Source organism: Lichenostomus cassidix, chromosome 6 (genome assembly GCF_008360975.1).
Source record: "Lichenostomus cassidix isolate B80296 chromosome 6, HeHo_3.0, whole genome shotgun sequence".
Taxonomy (NCBI): Eukaryota; Metazoa; Chordata; class Aves; order Passeriformes; family Meliphagidae; genus Lichenostomus; species Lichenostomus cassidix.
Genome location: NC_139487.1, coordinates 9,415,554 through 9,430,145, shown reverse-complemented (window position 1 = coordinate 9,430,145; position 14,592 = coordinate 9,415,554). Strand labels below are relative to the sequence as shown.

The following is a 14,592-nucleotide window of genomic DNA, read 5'->3' as shown; positions in this document are numbered from 1 at the left end:
CGCTGGGAATTGTAGTGCTTAGGGTGCCGCTGCGCCGGGGCAGCCCCGGGCGGGGCGGGAGCGGGAGCGGCTCCCCCGGGGCTCTCCCGGTTCTGGGGTGCCGGGATGCCGCTCCCCGCCTCAGCTGCGCCGGGCTCTGCGCTGGGGTGGAGCCGTCTCACCTGCGCGGGCCTGCCCGGCCCGGCGAGCCACTGCCTGCCCGCCCGCCGGGGCCCGCCGCGGAACTCGGCCTTTGGGGCGCTTTTATGGTTTATTTTCTGCTTCTGTAAATAAAATCCGCAGCAGACACCGTCCAGCAGACGGGCGTGGCCAGGGCGTACGCGTCCTGGTGTTCGTTTCCAGGCAGCGCCTCGGGATCGGCGCCGTGAATCACGCTGCTGTTTGACATGTAAACAGCAGTAAAAGCCAGCGCCTTTCCACACAGCGAGAGCTTCAGTGTGGCCGAACAGGATGGGCAAGTGCCCCGGGATCCCCCAGCCCCCCACAGGGCCTTTGGGAGGATCTGTGCCGCTGGGAGCAGCTTCCCTGGGAAACCCGCGGGGAGCCGTGTGTGACCGGGATGGGGCACAGGGATTCACCTGCCCTGTGCCTTGGCGGGGCCCCAGCCAGCCCCGATTCCGGGATGTGCTGTAATTTTAGTTTGTTAATGAGCTTGCCGGTGCGCCCTGCACACCCTGCACACCCGGGGATTGGCAGTTCAGGCTGGTAATCCTGCTAACCTGGCCTTGGCAGGTGGGGACGGCTCCTTTCAGCATTCTGGGACTGAGACCTGGCTTCTTGCAATGCACAGGGACTGGCCGTGGATGAGTAAAACGAGGGGGAAAATGATCTTTGCTGATAATTCTTTTCCATTCTGCCTTGATGGTGGCTGTCTGTGTGCTTCCCTCTGCTAGCTCAGGTGGACCTGTCAGCTGTGGGATCCACGGTTTGCTGGGAGAACAGTGATAAAACTTTTAACTTCCAGTAAGCGGCACCTCTCTGATAGTTATTTAAAGTCTCTGTCTGCATTGTTCCAGAACTATTTCCTTTTTCCTCTAAGCAACCTAGAGTAGGAAGCTGACGGTCCCTCAGGTAGCCTGGTTCCACCTCGTTGGAAGCCTCCCTGATGCTGGGTTGGAGGCCAGCAGAACCCACAGAGGGTGAGAGCAGTGCTCCTCCTTCCTGCCTTTTGTGGAGCTGGCCAAAGATAACACTGCTGGGCTGGTCCTGGGCTGCACAAAAATGGGGCCTTCTTGTTCTTACTCACATATTCCACTTTCAGGTCAGAAGATTGGTGTTGATGAGGCTGTAAAATGGATGGGCTTGCTGGGGACATCCTTCTCTACCCTTTGAAGTGCTCAGAAGCATTCCCACTGATTTCAGTGGGAAAAGCTCCTTTGTCTGATGTGCTTTTCTATGTGCCAATTAGTATTTTGTGCTAACTGGAAGGGAAAGGACGAGACACCACTTTATGATGGATGTTTGTAGACCAGGGCATTTTAAACAGTATGTGCAATTCACAGATCAGTAATTTGGCAGTTGTTTGTTTGTTTTTAAGAACCGATCCAGCACTTTAGATACAGCTATGGCTAAAAGTGAACATAAAAGATACCCAGTTATGACTGAAAATTTTGCACTGTGAAAGCAGGAGTTATTCCTGTGGTAACAAATATGGCCTGCAGAGCAAGAGAAGTGAGCTGAAAACAAGATGTTGAAATCAAACTGCAGGCCAGATTTTTTTGCCAGTGTCCTTCACAGTGCCAATGGCCACCTGGAGTCCAGCATTATGTGAGCACTGGCGTTTGGAGCCCATCTCATTCATGCAGGGAATCACTTTCCAAAAGCAGTTTTCCTGCCAACGGGGTTTGTTTGCTTGGTGATAAGAAACAATGGTCAACTCAGTTTGTTACTTGAGCATTTTAGTGACTGAGGAGTCTGGCATCCTGTACTAGATCCATTTTCTTAGCTACTCAAATGCCAGCTTGGCAGCCTATCTAGAAAGCTGATAGCACTGGGACAGGCGTGATTGTGGAGGTTGTTTTCAACAGTTTCTGGTAAGTCTGTTTTTAAGACACCTCCTTCCTTTTTTCCTTTCCTGGGAAAAAAATCATAGTTACCACCTTCATGATTGGGAGGTCTGGATGAGAGGAGGGAGGCATGGGCATGCAGTTTAATATCCTACTTTTAAAAGTCCTTTAAAAACAGGACTGGGTTTAGTTTTGAGTAATGCTGGTATTTATTCACTAGAATGGTGTTGGCTATAGTTAAGAGGAGGGAAAAGTGTTTAATAGAGGACCTAATTCCCCTTGTTTTGTTGGAAGAGAAACAAGAAAAAATGTGAGTTTTCCAGTCGCAGATGAGGGATCCAATCTCTTCTGCTAAAGAAAGCATAGTTATACCCCATTTTTTGACCTTTTTGGCCTCTGGGCTTGACATGTGCTGCTTGAACACACATTCATTTCTCTCATGGGCCTTTCCAGTTGCCAGGAATAGCTAGAAAGCTGTTTGCCAAACCCTTTCAATCTAGGAAAAGCACTGTGCACTTGCAATGGGACTGTGCTGAGTCAGTGCATTATCTTGGTGTCACTCCATGGGGCTGGAGAAGTCAGAACAAGACTGTCCTTGTGCCCAGGTCTCAAGTTGTGTCCTCATGCCACGAAACTTCCCCGAGTCCTGAGACTGGACCTTGGGATGAAACCCAGTGTTACTTGAGAAAGTGTAAGCATGGTATCCATGGAGAGGACAACATGCTCTAGGTTGTGCATCCTTATTTTACTGATGTCACAAACAAGTTATTCTTGTGCACTGCAGAGAGCCTCACAACCACAAAACCAGCAATAATTTTATAAATGATAAGCTTGTTTTCCTCCTCCTGTTCCCAGATACTCCGAGTGCGGCAGACAGCAGAGATGTGCATTGCTGGAATCCAGAGGGTTTCGTAATTTGGCAGCCGCTTGCTGAAAGCCCTGCAGATACAAAACAACACTTATTTCAAGTCTTGAGAAACATCTCCGACTAAGTAGAAGAAAAAAGCATTTAGGTGAAGCAATGTTGCCAGTCCCATTTGTTTATGAGGCTTGGTTTTTGTCTTTATACATTTTAAATGCTTTTTATTTTCCCTCTGCTTTTTGAGCCTTTCAAGTTCATGTTTTCCATATGACGAGAAAGCCTGAAATCAACTCCTTACTTTAAAAAGCAAAAATTTGGTTCAGAGTCCTGTATAATCATGTTGCTCCAGACATGGGTGTTTAAAAATAAAGCCACTTTGGTGAGAACTACCCATCTTGAAGGTGACTTTCTGCTCTGAGTTTAAGTAAATACGTTGTTGACAGTTTAAGAAGCTTTTAACAGCACCTGACCTGTGTTTGCTTTCCACTTGGATCTCTCTCTCTTTTCTTCTTTTCTGAAAATCTAGAGCTTGTTTCACCTCTCTGTGTGCTGATGAGATTAGAAATGTAGTGTGGCAGCATTTGATGAACAAGGCATCCCAGTGCTTTCAGAAATACACCTGCAGATTTTATGCAATTTCCCCTGAAACTGCTGAGTGGTACTGTGGGACACAGAGCCCAGCTTCAGAGGCAGGAGGAGGAAGGTGGTTTGGGTTTGCTGGGTGGGGTAAGGCGGGGAACTGAAAGCCTGGTGTGGCTCCCTGTGGGAATCCCAAATGCCTTCAGAGCCTGAAGCTTGATAGCTTGGTGTTTAACCCAGTCCTTGTTTTAGGAAGGGAGTTGACAGACAAGTGATTTCTTTTAGCTGAGCTTTCTGAATACACTTATTTTGTTGTTTGATGCAGTGGGATCCTCAAGCTGTATGCAAAAGGCAAGGAGACGTGCCTGGAAATGCATTAGCCAAGGGACACAGAAACAGCTTTTTGACAGGCTGCTCTTCCTGCTAACACCTGGTAAATGCAGAGACCTGGCTCCATGTAAGTCCCATTCTGGGCTCCTGAGCCAAATGCTCTACACTGGCATTTCTAGGAGGTTACTGCTCTACTTGTGTGGTTTGAATCGCTTAAGTCTTTGGCCTCATGCCCTGAAGTGCCAGCAGAGGCTTGCTGTAATTGCCCGTAAGTGCACCGTCTGTCAGATTATTGTTTAATTATTCCAGCTTCTCACCACCACACACTGCTCTGTGTCTCTCTTGCTATCTTTATTTAATTGAGTGGAAGAAATTCGAGACTTGTGCTTCACTTACATCACTTTGTTTTTACTCATCCTCGCTGCATCCTACTATGAAGTCCCACCCTTTGTATGCAGAAGTCAGTCTTCTATATAGAAAAACTATTGTCAGTATCTCAAGCATATGTTAGAAAGAGAATCAATATTTTAACACATGGTAAAGTCAAACCATAAATCTCTCAGCACAGTCAAATCATTGTATTATTCTCCCTTGAAACACCGCTCCTCCCCCTGGGAAACAAGAGAGGGAAAGAAAACTCTTGGATAACTAAGCCCTTGTCCTCACAATGCAGGACTGTTCTTAGCCCTTTGCTCTGTATCGCTCCTTCCTCTTCAAGATCCGTCTTTCCCTAGCCCATCCCTGTTCATTTGTTCTAGAGTATTACTGGGATATCAGCACTTTTCCCAAGATCAGCTAGTGGTGACCAGTTCCACTGCCTACTTGCTACCATTTCAAACATGTCTGTGCTTCCTCCCAGCCTTGCAACCAGGCTTTTAATAACGTGTGTTGAAAAAATAATGTTTCCAAGCTCTCTCCAACACTCTCCTTGCCTGTATGGCCTATAAAAAAACCTGGCAGCACTCTGACTGCTTTTCTTTCTTCATGCTCCCTGTGCCTGTGACAAATATATGTCATTTTTCTGGTCTTACACTTGGCTTTCAGCCTCTGAATCAGAACACTCTTCTTGTACAGCCCCCCACACAAAGATCAAGGCTCCTGTGCATTACCACCATAATCATAAATGTTAGGGTTGCTGGCACTCACTCTGCTCTAGTTTGTGGCTCTGGGCAGAAGGAGTTTCATCATGTACTTTTGGAAGATCTATCTGCACCCAAAGGATTTAGTTTTCTCGGTTTCATTTAGAGCTCCTCAGCTGAAACCTTCCTTTATAGGTGTACTCCCTATAATGCCTGGCTCCCTGACTGAGCCAGCATCATTGTTGGGATTGTTCCTTTCACTTCCTGTGACTGAACTGCAAGATTACTTATTTCATACTATTTTCTGATTTTATTTTTCATCTATCTCTTTTTCTTCAGGAAGGAGCAATTTATGTAAGAATTTCAATGTGGAATTGACTTTAGGCTTTACTGCTATTTGTCACCATTCAGGAAATACATCCCTGGCTCCAGCACTCAAACCCTGCTGGCACTTTGGAAGAGGAAGAGAAAACAGAGCTGCAGCTGTTAAGATCAACAGGCAAATATTTTATTCAAACTCCACTCTTTCTTCCTGGGTTACTTTTAAATAATATTTTTTGATTGTAAGGATGTGAACAAGGGTTGTATGTTTGTTTGTTTGTTTTCCTGGAGACTCTCTTATTCAGCTAATCTTTGTCTTCTTCCACATTTCAGGCAGTGGAGCTCAGAGCAGTGACAAGTTGTAATCCCAAGGAAAACTGCTTGTGCCTGTGGCCTGGGTTAACCTGCTGGCAGTGATATGTGCCTGGGCAGGGGCAGCTGTTTCACACAGCTCAGCATGGACGTGCTGCCACTCCCAGCCACTTTTAGGACACAGGTGAGTTGTTTACAGCAATCTCAAAAAAACTTGTAATAAAGTTGTTCTGCCTTCCTGGAGCCACCACTCCCAGAGACCTTTCCCCTTTCTCAGCTACTGCAGCAGCCTCCTTCCTTTGGCTTCACATCTTTATCAGCTAAAAATGATAGAGTTCAGAACTGCTTGTGGCCAGGCTCTCTCTCCAAAGGAGGGATTACACTGCCACTCTGTTGTGGCTGCTGAAAGCTCGAAGATCAGAGAGGACAACGGGGAAGTGGAAGCCTCCTCCCTCCTTTATGTGGAATGGAGTCAGGATATGCCCTTGTATGAAGTTCAGCAGAGGAAAAACTTGGGCTGCACTCGCATTCCTACCCACTGTGCCATTCCAGTCAGCCTGGTACTAATCTCTGGATCTCTGGAGGCATGAAACAACATGCAGTGTAAATGAAATCTGAGCCACACCGCAGCACAGCACTGGTGCCAGCCAGCTTTAGAAGGCTGCCATGAGAGCCAAGGGAAACAGGTACAATGGTTGGAGATGCCTTGTACCACCTGCAGGCACAGACCTACAGCACTCCAGCAGCTCCTGAGTCCCGGAGCAACGTGAGGCATGTGAAAAGCTGGTGAACCCAGGGCCACTTAGACTTGAATGCACTTTCCTGGGGAGGAAGTGGCTTTTCCCTTGGAAAGCTCAACTCCCCAGGGTCTGCATGAGGTCAATGGAAAAAGTGATTTCTTCAGAATATGATTCAGAGTGCCTAAGCACAGGCTTATCTTACTGACTACAGAGGAAGCTCAACCTCTGTAGATTTAAACTCACTTTTCTGAATACTCATCCCCTCTTGCCTTTTTGTATTGTGAGTTATACTACACCTGGATGTGGTTAGTCCTTGGTAGGCACACTACCTACTGAAATTCAGGTGTTGCAGACCAAAGCTACGAGAAGCTTGTCTACCAGAGCACAGGAAGTCCTGTTGGATCATGCTTTGTCCTTTTGAGTTACCCTGGGATGTCAGAAATGGATTTTCAAGTACCAGAAAAGAAAATTAAATCAAGAAAGGTTGGTTTCTTTAGGGATGTCCTGACTGGAGCTGGAATAATCAGCATCTGTTTCAGTTTAACTGAGTTTTTCATTCTGGCCTTTCTCCCCTTTCAAAGTACAGGCAACTGAAGCCTTTAATTTGCCCTGTCTTTCACTGCAGAGAAAAGTAGGAGTTTCTAACAGCTGTTACTATCCTGTCTAGAATAGCTACACTGAAAAAATAGTTTATTGTCTGTTGTGAATGAAAAAGCTCTTGCTTGTTTCTGTTGTTTGTCATGTTGACTTTGAAAGATAAATTGTTTGAACTGGTTGACTCTCCGTTTGTATAATTGACGATCAGCTTGCTTGATAGCCTGCTGGATTTGCAGTTTTCCCTTGCACTAAACAAACTGAAGAACTGCTGGCCTTGGGGCAGTTAGGACACAGCAAATACTGGGAAAATGTTTGTGTCCATACAAGTAAATAAGAAAATAACTTCATGCGTGACATTGTGGATGTGCTGTCTCAGTGCTGGTATGTCCTGTCTTTCCACCTGGAAGAGCTCTTGTAAGACTTAGGAAGCCTGTTTAAAAAATTGCTAACAGACATGGATAGGTGGCTAATGAGATGAAAGTAGAAGCTGGCAGGACCAGAATTAATTTTTATATGGTAGTTCTAAAATCCTAAATTGTGCTGCATGTTTTTGAGAACATAGATACTCTGTCCTTTTATCATACATTTACTTTGTAAAAACAACTGGAGAAAAAAGCAGAAAGAACTTCTTGTCACTCAAGTAAGCAGACCTGCCTCTGAATATATAAAAGGAAGAGACAGTAAAAATAGCAACATCTTACTGTACTGTAGTCCTTTACCAGAGAACCACATTTTGGGGTTCCCCTTCTTTGCATCCTTCTTTGTGTTGCAAAGGCATCTTACCCCAAGCAGAAGCTTTTGCTCTGGGGGCTCAGTGTCTGATTTCAATGGGACAGAGCTTGGTGTCAGCCACTGCATTGAGTATCATCTTCTAAACACTGACAAGGGCTCTGACTCTCCATGTGCATCCTCCAGGTTTAGTTTCTGTGCCTTCCTCTCTCCCCTTCTGCCAAGTGGTTCAGTCTTCCCAGTTTTTGTCTACTCATAATAAAAGCAGTGGAGCCAAGGTGCCATTCAAGGGGAAGATAGAAAAGAGTGCCAAAGGCATACACTATTTCCATGATGGGTATGGTGCTCACAAAATGAAGTGGGATTTGTTGTGCCATCAGCCTTCAAAACATGCCTCTCTCCCCCAGAATAACTAAACCCCTTGAACCCTTGAAGCCAAACTTTTGGAAAACTGATGATTCAAGGGAAAGGAATAGGATATGGATGGCAGGAAGGACTGGATGGATTGAGGTGTAGATGAGAGGAAGATAAAACCTAGGATGGAATTTGGAGATTTGAGACATGATAGTGGGAGACTGAGATATAGAAAGAAAGAACAACTGGGAATTAGAGGAGTTTTATGTTGAGATTGGTTGGCAAGGAACTGGCAGACAGAAGACACAGCAGAATTCAGTTTGCCAGTACAAGGAAAGAAGGAAGAGAGTGGAAAGTCAGGGGGACAGACTGTGACATGAGGAACCAGAAAAGAGACCAGCCTAGGACTTGGTGTGGGGAACCAAAGTTGGAGGCCATGCTGGAGATTAAGAAAGGAGGGACAGTCTGGGGAAGCATCAGGTGATCCAAGTCTGAGAGTGGAGGTTAGGTACAGGCAGCAGGGAGGAAATGGAGTAGCAGGGGAGAGCTGTGGGAAGCAGCCCCACACAGGGCAGAGCAGAGCAGAGCAGAGGGGTATGTGGGTGGAGAGGGGCACAACGGGCTGTGCTTGCTGGGACATCCTGACTTGCAGAGCTGGAAGTGGAACAGAGCTTCCCTGAGGCTGGTCTTCATGTTGGCTCAGCCAGCAAAGAATTTGCCTCTTGTGCTGTCTGCCCCAGCAGCAGTACAGAAACGACTGGAGCAGAGTGTCCTTGGCTGAGGCAGCAGCAGCTGCCTGCCTGGGGGAGGAGAGCAGGCTTTTGGGCAGTTAGATGACAAAAATTTTACAGTTGGGAGGAGGTAGTGAAAAGGCCACATGACCGAGAGAGAAAGGGTCAATTCATTAGTCTGGCAGCCACTAAATTAAGGAAAGGCAAGTGGGACTATATATCAGAGGTATCTGAATTCGGTCAAAGATGATTCTGAAGTTGCTAGATTGATCTTGTGGTTGGCTTAAGCAAGCCTAACTAATTAATTGCTTTACTTTAGTCCATTGTGTAAGAGCTAGCTCCTAATAAATCACACTGTTTTGTAGAAACATGTTTGAAACAACTGTGTAAATACTAAATAGCCTTAGGAATGGTTTTATGAATCCACTGAATAATCCAAATTCCAACACTCATCCCCCTCTGCTGCTGGTCTGGATGGAGGATAACAGTCCACTGCTGCTGTTTCTCTTTCAGTAAAAAGGGCAGAAGTCTGTGCTGGACACACAAGGGTGGGGATGCACAGCTGATGACCCATGGAGGTGCTGTGATGCTGTGTGATCCTGCACCAGCAGGTGCCCTTTTCAGGAGCACAGGAAATGCTACAGGTGTTACAGGAACATTATGAAGGTTGCAAACCCAAGCCTTTAAAAGTTAAGCAATGTCCAAATGAAATTGCCAGTGAAACCTTAATTCAGAACCATGTAGGTTATGAAATGCTCTTTAATTATATTTCTGCTCCTGTTTATTTCAGTGTGGATGAAAACAATTCAAGGTCCTTGTACAGTCCTGTGGTTTTTCTGGGGCAACAAAGACTGAGGAGCCTCTGACTTGCTGTCTGTGGATTTGTCTTATGGAGAGACACTCAGTCACAGTACCACAAGGTTCAAAACACAGGCCTGTCAGCACAGCTTCCTGATCCTGAGAGACCCTTAACTAATACCTGTAAGGACTGTGAACTCTTATATTCACCTTCTGCACTGGGACAGGTCTGTGCCAATGAGATCTGGGGAAAACAGTACTGATGGGGACTGGGAGTAGGTTGGAGCCGAGCTTTCCAGCATCCAGTAGGAGGGTATAAAATTAACTACTCCATTTGGGGAGATTAAAACCAAATCTTGCATGCATGAATTCTGCCTTTGCAAAAATGTCTGTTAGTTCTGACTGTTGGCACAAGTATTACTGTAGTATCAGTCTAATCTCATATGACATATTTAAGGATTTGCAGCAGAAGGGTGGAGTTACCAGTGTAAATTTCTTGGCTGATTTATCTCTTGTGACAATTGTCTTGCTCTGCTTTATATCAGCTTTTCAGAACAAATCAGGGTTTTTGAGTATAAAGTAACATATTGGATTTCAAATAATATTTTTTAAAGCAAAGTGAGTAGGAACAGAAGTAGAATCTCTAACAGAACCAGAGTACAGGTTAGGATTTATCCTTGGTAAATATTTCAATGCTAAGGTAACTGGGCAGTGACACTTTGCACACAAAGAGCCTGAGAAATGTAAAGGTACGTGGTTAACAAAATATTCAGATCCTCCCTATAATGGTACAGTCTTTTAATACAAAAGACTGTGTTCAATTAAGTCACACAAGAAACATTTCTTTCAGGCTCCATGTTTTCAGGGCAAAGTGTGTATTTCCATGTCATATTGAGGATCCTGCACTGTCTACAATGAAGTTTTACTGATTAAAAACAGCTAATAAACATCCAGTCGTAAGAAATATTGTCACTAGAAAATTTCAACTGTTTTCACCCTTGTGATCTAATATGCCAAAAAGCCAATTCTGCTTTTAATGCTGTCCAGCATTCGTTACTAAAAGCCCACGTAACCACATTGAACTGTCTGGTTTGCCCAAGACCCACACAAAGGCAATTGGCAGAATTTTGGTATTTGATAATTGAATGTGAATAGCCTTGTTTCGGTGAAACCAGCCCAGATGATTGCCAAAAGTTATAAAAAATCTGATGGAAAGAGCAGACACTCGGATTTGACTACCTGATGTAGGAAATGGCTCCCAAATTTACTCATGACTACCAGTGGGACCAGTCCAGACCAGCAGGTACTGAGATCCTATTAATCTGAACATATTATAGAAATTAAAAAAATGAGATACTACTGCAGTGCAGAATCCATCTAGGCTTGAAAGGGGAACTGATTGCAACCACTTTAGAACTTAGCATTAAAAAGCTAAACCTTTCTCAGCAAAATACTGAAAGATCTGTTATAAAAAGTCGTCAAAGGACGTGCTTGTAAAGCCCACCCAAAATGAAAGGGCGACTGGCGGCAGGTGCTCTGTCACACTTGAGTGTATTTCTCTACCCAGAGGTGTGGCTGTCACCTCCTGAATGCCTCCTGCCCTCTCTTGCAGCTCCCACGTATCCCTTGCAAGGGCAGCCTGGTTGGGCTTAGCCTGAAATATCTGCTAAGAGAGAGGAGTCAGGTCCGAGGTTACAGTGGTTGCCAGCTGGGGACTGTCCCGATTTTGTTGGAAAAGGGGAGCCGGGAATGCCGCGGTACCCTGTCCATCCCCGTGCCGATGTCCCAGCGCTGAAGGTGCCCTGCAGCAGGAGCGGGTGGCTGTACAGCCCTGCGGAGAGCTGCTCCACACCAAGCCATCCCAGCAGAACTGCTCTGCCTGCGCTGGGCCAACTCGCCACTTCAGCTGCTGCAATGGCAGGAAAACACTTCCTGTTGGTTGTAACACTTTAATGAGCCGCAGTCGGTCACCGCGGAGCTACGGGCTGTCCTCCTCACCCGGGGACATCTCCACAGCGCTGGCACGACGGCAGCTTTCAGCGGGGTGTGCGGGGCCGGGGAGCTCTCCAGGAGCCCCGCGATGGGCGCTGGGACAGCGCGGGGAGCTCCGCCCGAGGGGCCGCGGGGAGCCGGCCGGGCTGCGGAGCGCACAGCCCGCTCGGCCCCGCTCGGCCCCGCTCCCGCCGTCGCCACGGGCAACGCGGCGCTTCCGCCGTAACCTGGAAGCGCTCGGTGTCCGCGCTCGGCGGTCCCGCCCCGAGTGCCGCGGGAGGGCCGTGGGCGGGCGGTCCCGTGACGGCTCGGTGCGCACAGACGGTGGCCGGCAGGGCAGGGCCGGGCGCGGAGCGGGTGCCGAGCGCGCCGCGGGAGGATGGCGGAGCCGCACGGTACGGGGCGGGCGGGCCGGGGGGCTCGGCCGGGCGGCGGCCGACGGCGGGCGGCGGGCGGCGGCCGGGGGCGACGGGAGGCCGCGGGCACAAAGGCGGGGAGGGCCGGGGCGCAGGTGGGGGCGGCCGGCGGGGAGCCTGTGCCCGCCCCGGTGGAGCTGCCCCGCCCGGCTCCGCGGGGCCCGGCGCAGGTGGGGCGGGCCGGGCCGGGGGCGGCCATCGCCCCCGCGGAGCTCCGCGCTGGGGCTGCCCCGCGCTGCCGGGCGATGGCAGCGACCGCCGCAACAACAACAATAACAACGAAAAGAAAGGAGGAAGCTCCGTCTCGCAGCCTCACCTCTCCTCCTTCCCGGCGGCTCTCGGTGCCGGGGGCTGGCACGGAGCGATTGGAGCGAGCTGGCGTGCGTGGAGTGGCACTGGCGCTCGGGGTGACGATTGCCGGCGAGCGGGGAGCGATTGCGGTGCCTGTGCCTGTGCCTGTGCCAGTGCCTGTGCCTGTGCCTGTGCCTGTGCCTGTGCCTGTGCCAGTGCCAGTGCGGTCCCCCACCCTCTCGCAGAGGCGTGAGGCTCTTTTCCTGTTTCACCCCATGTATTTATTGTGGCACTCCTGATGGAGACACAGAGACAGAATCGCGTTTCAAAAGTCGTCTCCTTCCTGTCTAGCCAGGTGATTTCCCCGGTATTTAAAACAGAGAGGTGTGACGGAGAGAAGCGGTGTGACAGCTTCCCGCCTGTGTTTGTGGCTGTGGAAGGAGTTTTCAGCGAGCTGTTCGTGTCTTTCTCTAGGAAATGCTTCAAAAGCTGTAGTAACCTTAGTGAGGTGAGCGGCCGGGTTGACTAAAATTGCGACTGGGTGTGAGCTACAGAGAAATTCAGCAGAACTGAAGTTCGGTGAAACTGTGTTGCTGCCGCACTTGTCCATCCTATTTAGGAGCAGGTATGGACATGAAATAAAAAGTCACAGCGTGTGAGGAAGCCGTTGCGAAGTGCTGAAATAGTATTGGTAATTTTTAAGTTGTGTTTTTGGGATGAGACTATAGAAGCATTGAGTTCTGCACATGTGCAAACTCTTTTGAGGCAGAATATTCATGATCAAGGAGTTGCAGTTGTGTGTATTGTCATTGCTGCAGTAGTTGGTGGGGATTTTTTTGGACTGTCAAAATAGAAATTAAGATGCTTTTGGTGATTACCTTTTGGGTCTTAATTTTTTACTGTTTCTTGTTTGCATGTTTGACAATATATTCTTCCTTTTTCCTTTTAAACTGCGGGTGTTTTTTTTTAATCACTAGTCATTATGATATACTTCTGTTTATAAAATCAAGGGTTTAAAGTAGGTGGTGGTCAAATTAAATCACACTTATTTACAGCCATATTTCAGGCATATGTTGTATGGTGATCTTGATATAAACCTAGTCTGGTTTTGGGAAAGATTTACAGTATCTCATGAATTTGTTATTACACTACTGTGTATACATTTTAATTTTAGTAACACCCTTATCCTCTTAATTCCCCTTGAATGATTTGGATTTGACTATTTTGTTTTTCTGTGTAATTATTCTTTGCACTGGATGAGTAAAATGGGAGATTATTTTACTAATTTGAAGCCGTATTCCTTTAATATTAGGCTGTTTGTCAGCCATCAGCTTTTCTGCACGTGTGGCAAGGCAAAACGTGTATATCAGGCAAAACTAATTTTATATGTAACCTTGTAATACACAAAGATGATTCCAGACAAAGCTCTCCTTGTGTCCACAGCCTCCCTTTGAGGAATACCGAGGGATCCTCAAAGAGGGTGCTGTCTTCTTCCACGTCCCTCTATCTGCTCTTTCTAGAAACGTTAAACAATCCCCAAAAGCATTTTTTGTTTGGGGTGATGGCAAGGGAGGGTCGGTGAACAGTGCTGGCTGGAAGAGCTGCTGTTCCCGGTGTAGTTTTTCCTTTCCAGCGTGACATATCTGTAAGGCAGGAGGTGCTGGGAGGGGCGTTCCTTTGTTATGTTGACACTTAAATCGCACTGACGGGTGTATTCTGCTCCAGGAATTTCGTGCGTTTGAAGGGATTCCTTCAGACGAGGAATATTTTCTCCAGCTGTCCTCCCGCACTGTTAGCCTGTGTACAGAAATTAATTGCTCAGAAGATCACTGCTGTGCGTGTGCCTTTTAGGAAACCCTTGGATTGATTGTGACTTGGCTGTGGCTTTCTAGAAAAGCGTTTTTCTGCTGGGTTAGTGTGTGTGTGTGGCAGTCCTGGCTTGTCACCCTGCCGACCTGTGTCCAGCACCCCTGACATAGGTGGATGCAGGTGCTCTCCATGTGGGCACGGTGCTCATGAATGATAATCGAATTAGGGCTGCCAAAGCATCTTCTGCATCTTTGGAATGGGAAAGATCACATTTTGTGATCCCTTCTTGACAAGGCTGAGGGAGCCCAGTGAATAACAAAGCTCCGTTTTGGGAAGGCTTAGTGTGGTAGTAAGGAAGTAAAACTGCGGTAAGAGATCTCAGTGGTTCCAAAATACCACTGTGGAAAATTTGGGTGGGTGCTAGGCAGGAGCTGTATCTCTCCAGAAGCAGGTTGTCCTTCGTGTCTGAGGAAAGATGTGTGTGCAAGAGGCGAAGGCAGCGTTGTCCCTTCCCGTGTCCCACCACAGCCCCTGGGATGGCTGTCCCCAATCCCCACCTTGCCCTGCCCTCCCCAGTGCCTGGGTTTGGGGTGGCTGTGCTTTTTGGGTGCAGGAAAAGCTGCTGCTGTGTCCTCATGTCCAGCCC

The 14,592-nt window shown here is 47.7% G+C and overlaps 1 protein-coding gene and 2 long non-coding RNA genes across 12 annotated transcripts in view; 2 read left to right on the top strand and 1 right to left on the bottom strand.

Annotated features, from left to right (window-relative positions):
- Positions 1-36: 36 nt before the first annotated feature.
- On the top strand, positions 37-10,688 carry LOC146435165 (uncharacterized). Of its 7 annotated transcripts, none has more exons than XR_014853162.1 (4): positions 37-2,033; positions 2,862-3,571; positions 3,773-3,904; positions 5,196-7,004. It is a non-coding gene; the product is annotated as an uncharacterized LOC146435165 (long non-coding RNA). The 7 variants fall into 7 exon arrangements; XR_014853161.1 differs by lacking the exon at positions 37-2,033 and adding an exon at positions 9,431-10,688 and having other exon boundaries at positions 2,941-3,571; positions 5,196-5,673; XR_014853158.1 differs by lacking the exon at positions 37-2,033 and adding an exon at positions 9,154-9,424 and having other exon boundaries at positions 2,941-3,571; positions 5,196-5,673.
- Positions 2,733-12,284, bottom strand: LOC146435164 (uncharacterized). Its single transcript, XR_014853165.1, has 2 exons — positions 12,163-12,284; positions 2,733-2,945 (listed from the first exon to the last, which is right to left on the bottom strand). It is a non-coding gene; the product is annotated as an uncharacterized LOC146435164 (long non-coding RNA).
- Positions 11,669-14,592, top strand: part of SHOC2 (SHOC2 leucine rich repeat scaffold protein) — a 62,828-nt gene continuing 59,904 nt past the window's right edge. The window contains exons 1-2 of one of the 4 annotated variants that reach the window (XM_085064865.1): positions 11,669-11,825; positions 12,612-12,762. The gene's annotated coding sequence lies outside the window, so the exon portion shown is untranslated. Of the gene's footprint in view, positions 11,826-12,358; positions 12,493-12,611; positions 12,763-14,592 lie in introns of those variants that run through there. The other 3 variants (XM_085064866.1, XM_085064864.1, XM_085064867.1) reach the window with 3 other exon arrangements.